This window comes from Amblyomma americanum, chromosome 1 (assembly GCF_052857255.1).
Source record: "Amblyomma americanum isolate KBUSLIRL-KWMA chromosome 1, ASM5285725v1, whole genome shotgun sequence".
NCBI lineage: Eukaryota > Metazoa > Arthropoda > Arachnida > Ixodida > Ixodidae > Amblyomma > Amblyomma americanum.
The window spans coordinates 401,344,588-401,354,281 of record NC_135497.1 but is presented as its reverse complement, the minus strand read 5'-3'; positions in this window follow the sequence as shown (position 1 = coordinate 401,354,281).

Sequence of the window (9,694 nt, the reverse complement as noted above, 5' to 3'; positions counted from 1 at the left end):
CGTAACTTAGTCCAGCGTGGCTCGGAATCGCCTCCAACAAGGGGTTGAGTGGAAAATCACACGGCCAGCCCGTCACAACCTTTCAAGAAACTTGTTCCTGCTCTTATTGTAGCATTGAGCAAGCATCAAATCGCTAAATCAGATACACTTTGATCTAGCCAAAAGGCTTAGAAGCGTAGACAGAGAGATAGAACTGTTGTAGACTCCCGCCAATTCGGGAAACCCAGATGTCAAAGCAGCCACCAACATCCACAAGTGCGGTCACATCATGATTATTAGCGATTACTGGGTTTCGGCAGACACCACTCGGTCACAGCACGTCGTTGTCGTTGAGGTCGTCGGGTGAGGTCGTCGTCAGTCGGATCGTAGCCGCGGATCGTCGGGTGGAGGCTCTTGACTTGATCCAATAGCGGCGGCCCTACCCCCGAATGACGCCGTATTCAGTTTTCCAGATGCGGGGACGCGCCTCTGAACTGGATAGAAGACGGGCGGCTTGGCGAAGTAAACCGCCTTGGGGATGGCGACTGGGACTGGCGTCGCTGCGAGGTCGTTGGCTGCACGTTACCGAACAGATACTTCTCGCTGTCCCGCGGCCGTTCTTCGTAGCGTGGTCGAGGTGCGTCAGGTGAAAACCCCCTTAAGCCCATTCTGGGTAGGGGCAGTGGCGGATGATGTGGCCGGGCTCCCCACGGTCGTAGAAGAGCGGCCTAGTGTATGGCGTACGCCAAACGGGCGCTTTGCTCATGGTGGACCAGGGCTCCTGCGGTACGACGGGTACAGCTGCAGTTGGGTACCGCAGTGAAAGCATTGGAGTGATGGAGAAAATGCTTGTCTCACTAACTCGGGACGGCTTTTTAGTGCTTGACTGTATGTCATCACATAGGGCGCCGGCTGCGGAGCTGGTGGCGACTGAACAGCTCGCCGGACTTCATCTCGGACCACGTGCGGTATGGCAGCGACGCTGGCCTGTAGAGCTTCGAAGCGAAGTTTCTCGATTTCTTCGCGCACCAGGCTCCTCACAAGCTCTCGAATCTCCTCAGTGGGTAGCGACGTGGGCGCACAGTGGTGATCGGCGGCTATACTAGCCTGACGGACGTAGTGCGCGCCCCCTTCTTGCAGAGAGCGCTCCATGCTTGTTGCCTCCTTGGCAAAGTCGGTCACCGTTCTTGGTGTGCCACGTACCAGTCCAAGAAAGAATTGCTCTTTTACGCCGCGCATTAAGTGGCGTACCTTCTTGGCCTCGGCCATAGCAGGATCGGCGCGATTGAAGAGTCGCGTCATGTTCTCGATGAACATGGCGACGCTGTCGTTCGGCTGCTGCGACCTAGATTTCAAGGCAATTTCAGCCTTCTTTCGTTCGCTGGTGTTGGACGTGGCCAAAAGCTCTAGGCGAATTATCTCCCGGTTAGTGAATGAAGCTTCGTGGTTCTCATACCACGTCTTGGCCGAGCCCTGTAGTGCGAAGTACAGGTTCCGTAACCTGCGCTCGCCGTCCCACTCGTTGAAGCTCGCCACACGGTCAAAGCTGGCCAACCAGTCTTCGACGTCCTCCAATCTCTCACCGTGGAATGATGGGGGCGACCGAGGAGTGTGAAGGACGAACGGCGAGGCATTCTCGGAATGCTGACTTGTCTGGCTAGCCGCAGCGGACATCATGGCCCTTACTGATCTTGTGAGCTGGCCGAACTCTGGTTGTAGGCCTCGCAGGCGGCTGCTCGCCTTGTTGACTGGTGTTGTAGCCACGTGTTGAGAACTGACGTGAAGAGTGTCCTCGACGTCAGCATACATGAACCATTACCCAGGGGTTCCACCAAACATGTCACCGAGGAACGGTCGACGTACGCAGGGCTGGTTTACTTATACACCCAAGACTTTTTGGAAGGCGCAAGGCAGCAGTCAGCTCGAGAGATGAAGACGAGGAAACATCTAGCCCCGAGATGGCTCAAGTCTTGCCAATTGCGAACTGCAACTGCCGTTTTAGTCGCGATACGGCGCCACTATAGATGTTAGTATCTAGAAAGAAGCTCCTAGAAACTATCTAAAAATATTCGAGTAGACATTAAGTTGATATGAACAGATGGTTTTTCATGAAATGTTTTGGGAGATTCGGGGTGTAAAGGGGCGGCCGAAAAAATGTGGAGGTGAACTGCCTATAGTTGGCAGCCCACATTTTAGAACCACCGTGTGCCCGGGCGGTTCGCTTTGCAGCAGCATGATCCAACACACGGCCGTCCCCCGCACAGCGCCTACGGTCCGAAGCATCACGCCAGCCGCTGCATTTTTTGCATAGCTAGGAGAACTGATGTGTCCAGGCGGATCGCTGTGCGGAGCGCGCCTATTCCTAGGGTCGAGACGCCGCAGAGTGCGTGCACCCCGGGACGTGCCAGTGGCTCGAGGAATGGAGTGTTAAGGCGTGGCGAACGGCAAGGGAACGTCTAGCGTGCAGACACCGGCCACTCAGGCAAACATCGCGCTCTCAGCCGCTCCCAGTATTCCTAAACAGATAGCAGAAGTCCATCAGGGGACCTCCTGCAGAGGGCAGACCGCAAGGATCTACCTTCTTACCCGATAAACGGGTAACATGGCCCGTCCCAACCTTTCAAGAAACTTGTTCCTGCTCTTATTGTAGCATTGAGCAAGCATCAAAGCGCAGAGTCAAATACACTTTGATCTTAGCGTAAAGGCTGAGAAGCGTAGACAGAGAGATAGAACTGATATGAACTCCCGCCAATTTGGGGAACCAAGGGAACGAAGCAGTCCATCAACATGCCCGAGGTTTTGTCGGCCGAGCGGTGGGCTCTTGTCTAGGGAACCCGAGATGCAGCTAATGATTTTGTACAATGAATTTACAGTATCATAAGACTCTAGAAGAATCTATCCTCCCCCGCAGAAGTCAGTCTCCAAACCCCGAGAGGTGTCTTGAAAAAGATTCCAAACCCATCCTTACCTGAGGCCGCACATTTACGCCCACATCTGCTCCGACCTCATTGATCTCACGTGCATTGACTTCAGTGGCACTGCCATTCTCGATAATCAGCTATGGGATGGCCGGCAGGGTGCCCGGAGGATCCTTCTCCGGAAGCTCTCGCAGACGCTCTCCCGCCAGAAGCATGGGAGAGAGAGAGAGAGAAGTTTTATTTGGGTGCTTTCAAGGGCTTGGCGTCTCGAGGCCTCCATCGTCTGCACTGCGCTGGCGATTTGAGGTCTCTTCTTAAGCAAGGTTGGGCCCCTATTCCAGGGCTCCACTGAGCCTAGCTACCTCACTTGCGTGTGGCACTAAAGCCCTTTGGGCCGTGAGCTCGCAGCTGGTGAGCCGACTCTCCCATTGCTCCGCCCTCGGGTTATTGTGTTGGTGCAATGTTTGGTTGCGTTTACATTCCAATGTGATGTGGTAGAGTGTGGGTGTGGCCCCGCACCAGGGGCAGGTATCTCTGTACTGCGTCGGGTAAATTTTGTTTGGAAGCATGGAAAGAAGTGCTGCGCCCCACCGTCCAGATGGGAGCAATCGAAACTGCCCAAGAAGTCGCCGCCGGCAATCGGCTAACGGCCGCCTGGCCCTTCTGATAAGAAGAGCCCCGAAACCCCTTGCTGACGATAGTTTTCTTTCGCTCACTAATTCTGATTTGATCAGGGCGAACGTTAGTCCGTATTCTTCTGCATACGCTTATACTGTGATTCAAGCTTCCTGCAGTCTCTGTTTTATTTCTCATTCATTGCTGTGGTTCCTACATATTCGCTGTCATCGTCGTAGATGGCATGCTTGATGCCCTCTGTGGCATGGAGTTTCTGTGAGAGCCACAGCATGGCTATGTTAAATTGCAGTGCGGATAATAGTACGTTAAGACAGGAAGTCTAGTATCTCTGCACGTCATTTGACCCCAGTTCGCGTTTTTTACGTTTTGTACGGTCCTGCGGATAACATTGACAAATGTGCCCTTGAGGTATAATTCTAGTGTAGCTTCGGTTTTGCTGCTTCAGGTCTTATAACTTTAATTTCCAGCTGTAGGAGTAAGTCAGAGTTTAGCAAGTTTGTTCTAAAAACAGGCACGATGTTTGGGATTCTGTCTTCTTTTTCTTGATTTTGTAAAGGCTTTTAGAGTTATTTCCTTCAAAAGTTCCCCAGACGCGATGCGAGCGACATCGTTCTTAGGTTCCCTGTGTTGGGTTCTTTTCCTGTATTGGCATGAAGTCTACCTTTGCACTCTTCTAACCCTATAATATTTTTCTTCCGCCCAGCAGTTGCTGAAGGATTCTATTTAATCTTGTAAGGCTTGTTACTGCGGTTTCATTGAGATTGGCCGGCATATTGATATCGCCCGCACTCGCATTTCTTCGCATTTTCAGCATGGCAGCTTTGTTCAATGTCTGGAACTTCAGTTAGAATTGGGAAATGTAAAGATTCATAAGTAACTCACTTTGCTGATGGACACCTTAACCACGCCGTTTGAGAGAAGCATGAACGTCGGCTATAATCTGGTTTCCGTCTAGCGTTCGTGTTTTTCGCTCCCAGAGAAGTGTTTATACCATGGATAAAATTCCCAGTCTAGACTTGTTCGATTTCTGGACATTCGCTAGATTTAAGGAAAGAGCCATAAGTAACTCAATTTTCGGATGGAAACCTTCACCACGCAATTTGAAACACGTACGACGGCTAAAAGATTGTTTCCAGCTAGCGTTCGTGTTTTTTCTTTCCAGAGAATGTTTATACCGCGAATAAGACTCCCAGTTTAGCCTTCTTCAATGTCTGGAACCCCCGCTGGAGTTGAGAAAAGGAAAGATCCACAAGTAACTATATTTGCCGATATACACATCGACCACGCCATTTGAGAGAAACACGAATGTCGTCTAAAAGCTTGTTTCCAGCTAGCGTTCGTGCTTTCCTCACACGACGCAGTTGAGGTGTCCACCGGCGAAGTGAATCAGTTATGCGCCTTTCCCGTCCTAAAATCCGGTGGCGAGTCCAACCACTTCTTGCAACGTGGTGAAAACTGCGAATAAGGCTGGGCTGGGAACAAGATTGTGTAATCTGCTTGAAGCAAGCGGGCTCTGAGCAATGCCGGGAAGGCTTGTAAGTGGTATACCATGATGCAGAACAATGCTCTTTATCGTTCATGTGTCTGTGGTCGTGCCGAGCACTTTCTAGTCTCGTCCTGTACTCCAACCTCAAGCATTGCTATTTCAGTCTCGGCCGCGGCAGCTGCGTTTCAAGCTTCTCGTAATTCTTAGTCACTGCGGATCAGGTGTCCACCGACAAAATGAGGAAAGTATGCGCCTTTACACAACTCCAGCGAAGGGTCTCAATTCCGAATAAGGTTAGTCTGGCAAGTGGACAGTGTTCTTTGCTTCTTGCAATCCGGATCTCGAGACCTTGAAGTACGCAAGCATGTATGCAGGAAATGCGATCGAACCGAGACCGCACGCGGAAGAAGGCCGAATATTCACGTGAGCTTAGCGACGCCCAACCGGGCAGTAACCTCAGAAACGTCAAAATCGGCCTGCAGCTCCAGACAGCTCTGCCGCTAATGCCAGTCAGCTTTCGCTCATTAATGCGCTAAACCGGTAAGCATTGGTCCGCAAATTTTTGTTCAAGTTATCTGTTCTCTGATGTGACAGCATCGGATGTCTCTCAGGATATTATGTTACTTTCCAATCTTCTTCCTAGCTTAGAAGCTACCCCGACAAATGCAAAGAAATAGCCACGACCCACCTGCTGGGGTATCGAACCTGAGTGCGCGCAAGCCGTTTGCTGAGATGGAACCTAACATTTTCTTTATTACAAGCCTCGCGATTCAAAATCAGATGTTACATATAGACACGTTAATTATGCCGCCGCAACAAAAGTAATGAAGAGTGGGGCTTCAGTGGTCGTCCAAGCTTTGTGCCTGTCGTTGGTAACTCTAAAAAATCGTGTTCAGTTTTTGAGCTAGAGCGGCCAACCTCAACCAAATGATAGGGTGTCGCGTGACAACGATTGCCACATTCGCAAAAGCACCCAGTCTCTCTGGCACATATAGCGCATATAGCACAGGCTGCAAGGAGAACATTATCGCAAGATAGCTGAAAAATGTGCTGGTGGGCATTGTGAACCGGTGTAGGTGAGTACCGGTAAAATGCAGGTGTTCCAAACTTTTCTCTTCAGGGATATTAGTAAAATGCCATTCATGATTTTAGAGAACCTCCCATATGCGCTCCACCCCATTCTTATTCTTGTAGTTGTTTCCATCTCATGATCCAGATCAGCAGTCTCTGCCTGCCTTAAGTAGACATATTCATTACCAACTTCCAGCACCTCGCTAACAATTGTGAACTCCAGTTCCCTTGCTAGACTGTTGAACATTACTTTGGTTTTCTGCATGTTAATTTTAAGACCCACCATTCTGCTCTGTATGTCTAACTCATTGATCATACATTGCAATTCATCTCCCTAGTGAATCATCACCGTGAGTGACTCTTATCACCACGTAATCGGAGATTATTTAGGAATTCGCCATTAACTTTTATCCCTAAGTATTCCAAAATCAGGCTTCGCAATACCTCCTGTAAACAGGTGGTCAATACCATTGGCGAGATCGTGTCTCCCTGCCTGACACCTTTCCTTATTGGAACTTTTTTGTTAACTTCACGGAGGACTATGATAGCTGTGCAGTTGCTAGTGACATCTTCCAGTACATTCACAGGCACGAAATGCCTAACACATAAGAGCAGATTGGAGTATTTCAGTGCGAAGTGCCTGCAGGGCTTCCTGCCTTACTGTATGCGTCGCCAAAAAAGCAAACATTTTGCATAAATTTTACGTAAAGACACAAGTACAGCATATTTTAACGCATGCGCTAGCAGTACGTTGCAAGCGAGTTTTATTTTTTCTTTGCCCACTTCCATGCCTACCATCACAGGTTTGACGTCTCGAAAACACAAACCTTGGCTTCGAGACTACTGCCACTGACCAGAATGGTGCCCATAGCTCGAGCGCTGAAACGTACCAGGGAATAGGTTAGAGCCAAGCTAAAGCCAGGGCATAGGTTTCACCAACCCGATGGCATATTGAGCTAAGTTGCAGTGTGTAATTGTGGCTGGGAGTGAAGCTTCACACGAACGTGTAGCTGTCGCCGAATGTCGCAAAGTGTGTGGAACCAGTATCAAGTTCTCTTGCCAAGGCTCAAAGGTCAGCACATTGACACAGCTGCACTTCACCTCCACTCATGACTTCTACGCGCGGCAGGTGTGTTGCGCCTGCCGAGCTGTGGCTTGGGAGAGCTGCACTTAATTTCGTAAGTACTTAACATTTGTGAACAAAAGCATTTTTGAACGTTAAATATTTTATGAACGCAACGTTTTTCTCCTATATTGTATGATTTCACTATTAGAATCAATATGTCCACAGAGCTGCCGTCGTCAGGCCCGCATTTTTTTCCTATTTGCTATTAACGTTTTTGCTATCAACAGCGTTCCCCATTGGTTTTCATTGGCAGTCTGAACTGCTCAATGCGGGCGATAAAAAACGCTAAAAGAAAACTTTTCCTACACATCCTAAGAATAGACCATCACATTCAATATTTTCCTAACAGTACCATAGTATTTTTCAGTACGCTAATTTTTTCCCAAGATTGTTGCACACGACCTCGGCTGTAGCACAATACGGAATCACGCATGAATCGTCGTGGGATTTCTCTGACTGAAGAAGTTTGAAGCGCTACGCCTAATTTCTGGCCCAAAACCGCTCTGGCGGCCATGGTGAAGGGGTTTAAACGAGACGAAAAGCGTGTTTGTGCAATGAGTCCATTAAGCATGTTACATATTTTTTTTTATGGTGGTGGAAAGTAGTCACCCATCGCACATACAGGCGGGAGCACTCAAGAGACACCCGCGTACGTTTTGTTCCCCAGACATCAGATCCATGAAAATGATTGTCGAATAGAAACACGCGACCGTTGCGCTCATACCCAAGCTAGGCAGGCCGCTGTCCATCAACGATCTACGACCAATTCCACTATCATTGTGAGTCGGCTGCACTTGTAACGAGTAATTGAGAAACTCATGACGCAAGTCCTGCGCTAGCATTACAAGACACAGTACGAATTAAGGCAGCTCTCGGTCTATGACATCCTGCTACACATTAAACACCAGAAGCTGCACAACCATAGCCGAGTGTAGTCACGTGCCACTATCGCCCTAAACCTAGAAGGCGAATTTTACAACGTAGGTGACGAAGCGAGCCTCGACGACCTCGCGGTGACATGCGGCGGGGAGTGAGTATGGGGTACGCAAGATCCTTCCTGTGTGACGCATTCCTACGATTTAGTTTGCCATCGCTCGCGCAGACTTGATTGAACTACATGGTAGTGGCACGCCTGAGCGAGTGGTTCTCTCGTCCTTGCTCTTTATCGTGCTTTATTTTGGCAGCCCTCGCGCAGACGTGGTCGAATTACATGACAGTGGCACGCTTGAGCAAGCGGATCTCTCGTCCTTGCTCTTTATCGTGCCTCTTCGGCGTCCCCACTACTACATGGTACCTATTCGCCGCGAGAAGGACCTATTGTGGCGACAGCATCGTTCCAGTAGTGTGGTTAGGCAGACGACGCAATGGGTGCGCGGCTGTGTTGTGTAGTGGACTGTCGTGCAAAAACGCTACGTCAAATATGCTGCGATCGTGTTGGTGCTTTTGTTCAGTGCCGCAGTGTGCTGCATATTGTACGGAGCCAGGCACAAGCTTTCATTACTATCCAGACGATCCAGCGATCCGCAAATATTGGATGGTAATGCTCTAAAATGGAGAGGCTCGTCCCAAGCACAGTGTGCAGCAAACATTTCCCCGAAAAAGAGTTCAAGCGTTTGAAATGATACACCGAAGGTGAGTGTCTTGATAATTATCCATCGTTTTTGTGTATGCCGGAGAGAGAGAGAGAGAGAGATGTACCATCATGGGGGTGTCCTGTGTTTCGATAGTACGGAGCGTCGCTATGGGCTTTTCTGCTGCCACATGCCGCTGCGTTACTTTATCCTAGCCCATGTGTGCTCCTGAATGGTTTTTCTTTTCCTTCGCTCCTTGCCTTCAGCTTGCGGTCTTTACGATTCTTGTGCGCCTCAACTGTGCGCCGGGCTCGTGGGCTGGTGTGAAGCGTATGCTGTTACTGTTCGATGCTACACAGCTTCAAGGCACGCGTTTTTTATATTTTTGTGAACTTTGAATTGTTTCTGCGAACCGTTTCGCGTCATGAAGGGTTTGCTCAGCCCCTAAACGTTCTGATAATGTGCTTGGTATTGACGTGCCGCTCAGTGGCTTTCGAGTTCGCTCCCGGCGGCATTTCGATGGAGGCGATATACAAAAACGCCCGTGTGTTGTGCTATGTCGGCGTACGTTAAAAAGCCTCATGCGGCGTAAATTAATCCAGAGCCCTTCACTACGGCGTCTCTCACAGCCACTGTGTCTGTGCGGAGCATAAAATGTCAAAATTTACAAATTATTTTGTGTTGATTTAGGTCGCTTCGCGTGAACTCGGAAGAGAATGCCTTGATGCTTTCTTTTTGTCTTTTGTACTATACCGGTGAAGAAAAATGAAAGAAGAATGCTGTGCCTACCCGAAATTTGCCCCAACGGCAATTCGACGTCGTAAAACTTCCTCGGAAGGCGCCAGGTGCGTGTTTCCTTTTAAATGCTGCTGTAATAATTTCGCCTCCTCTTATATTTACTTATTTT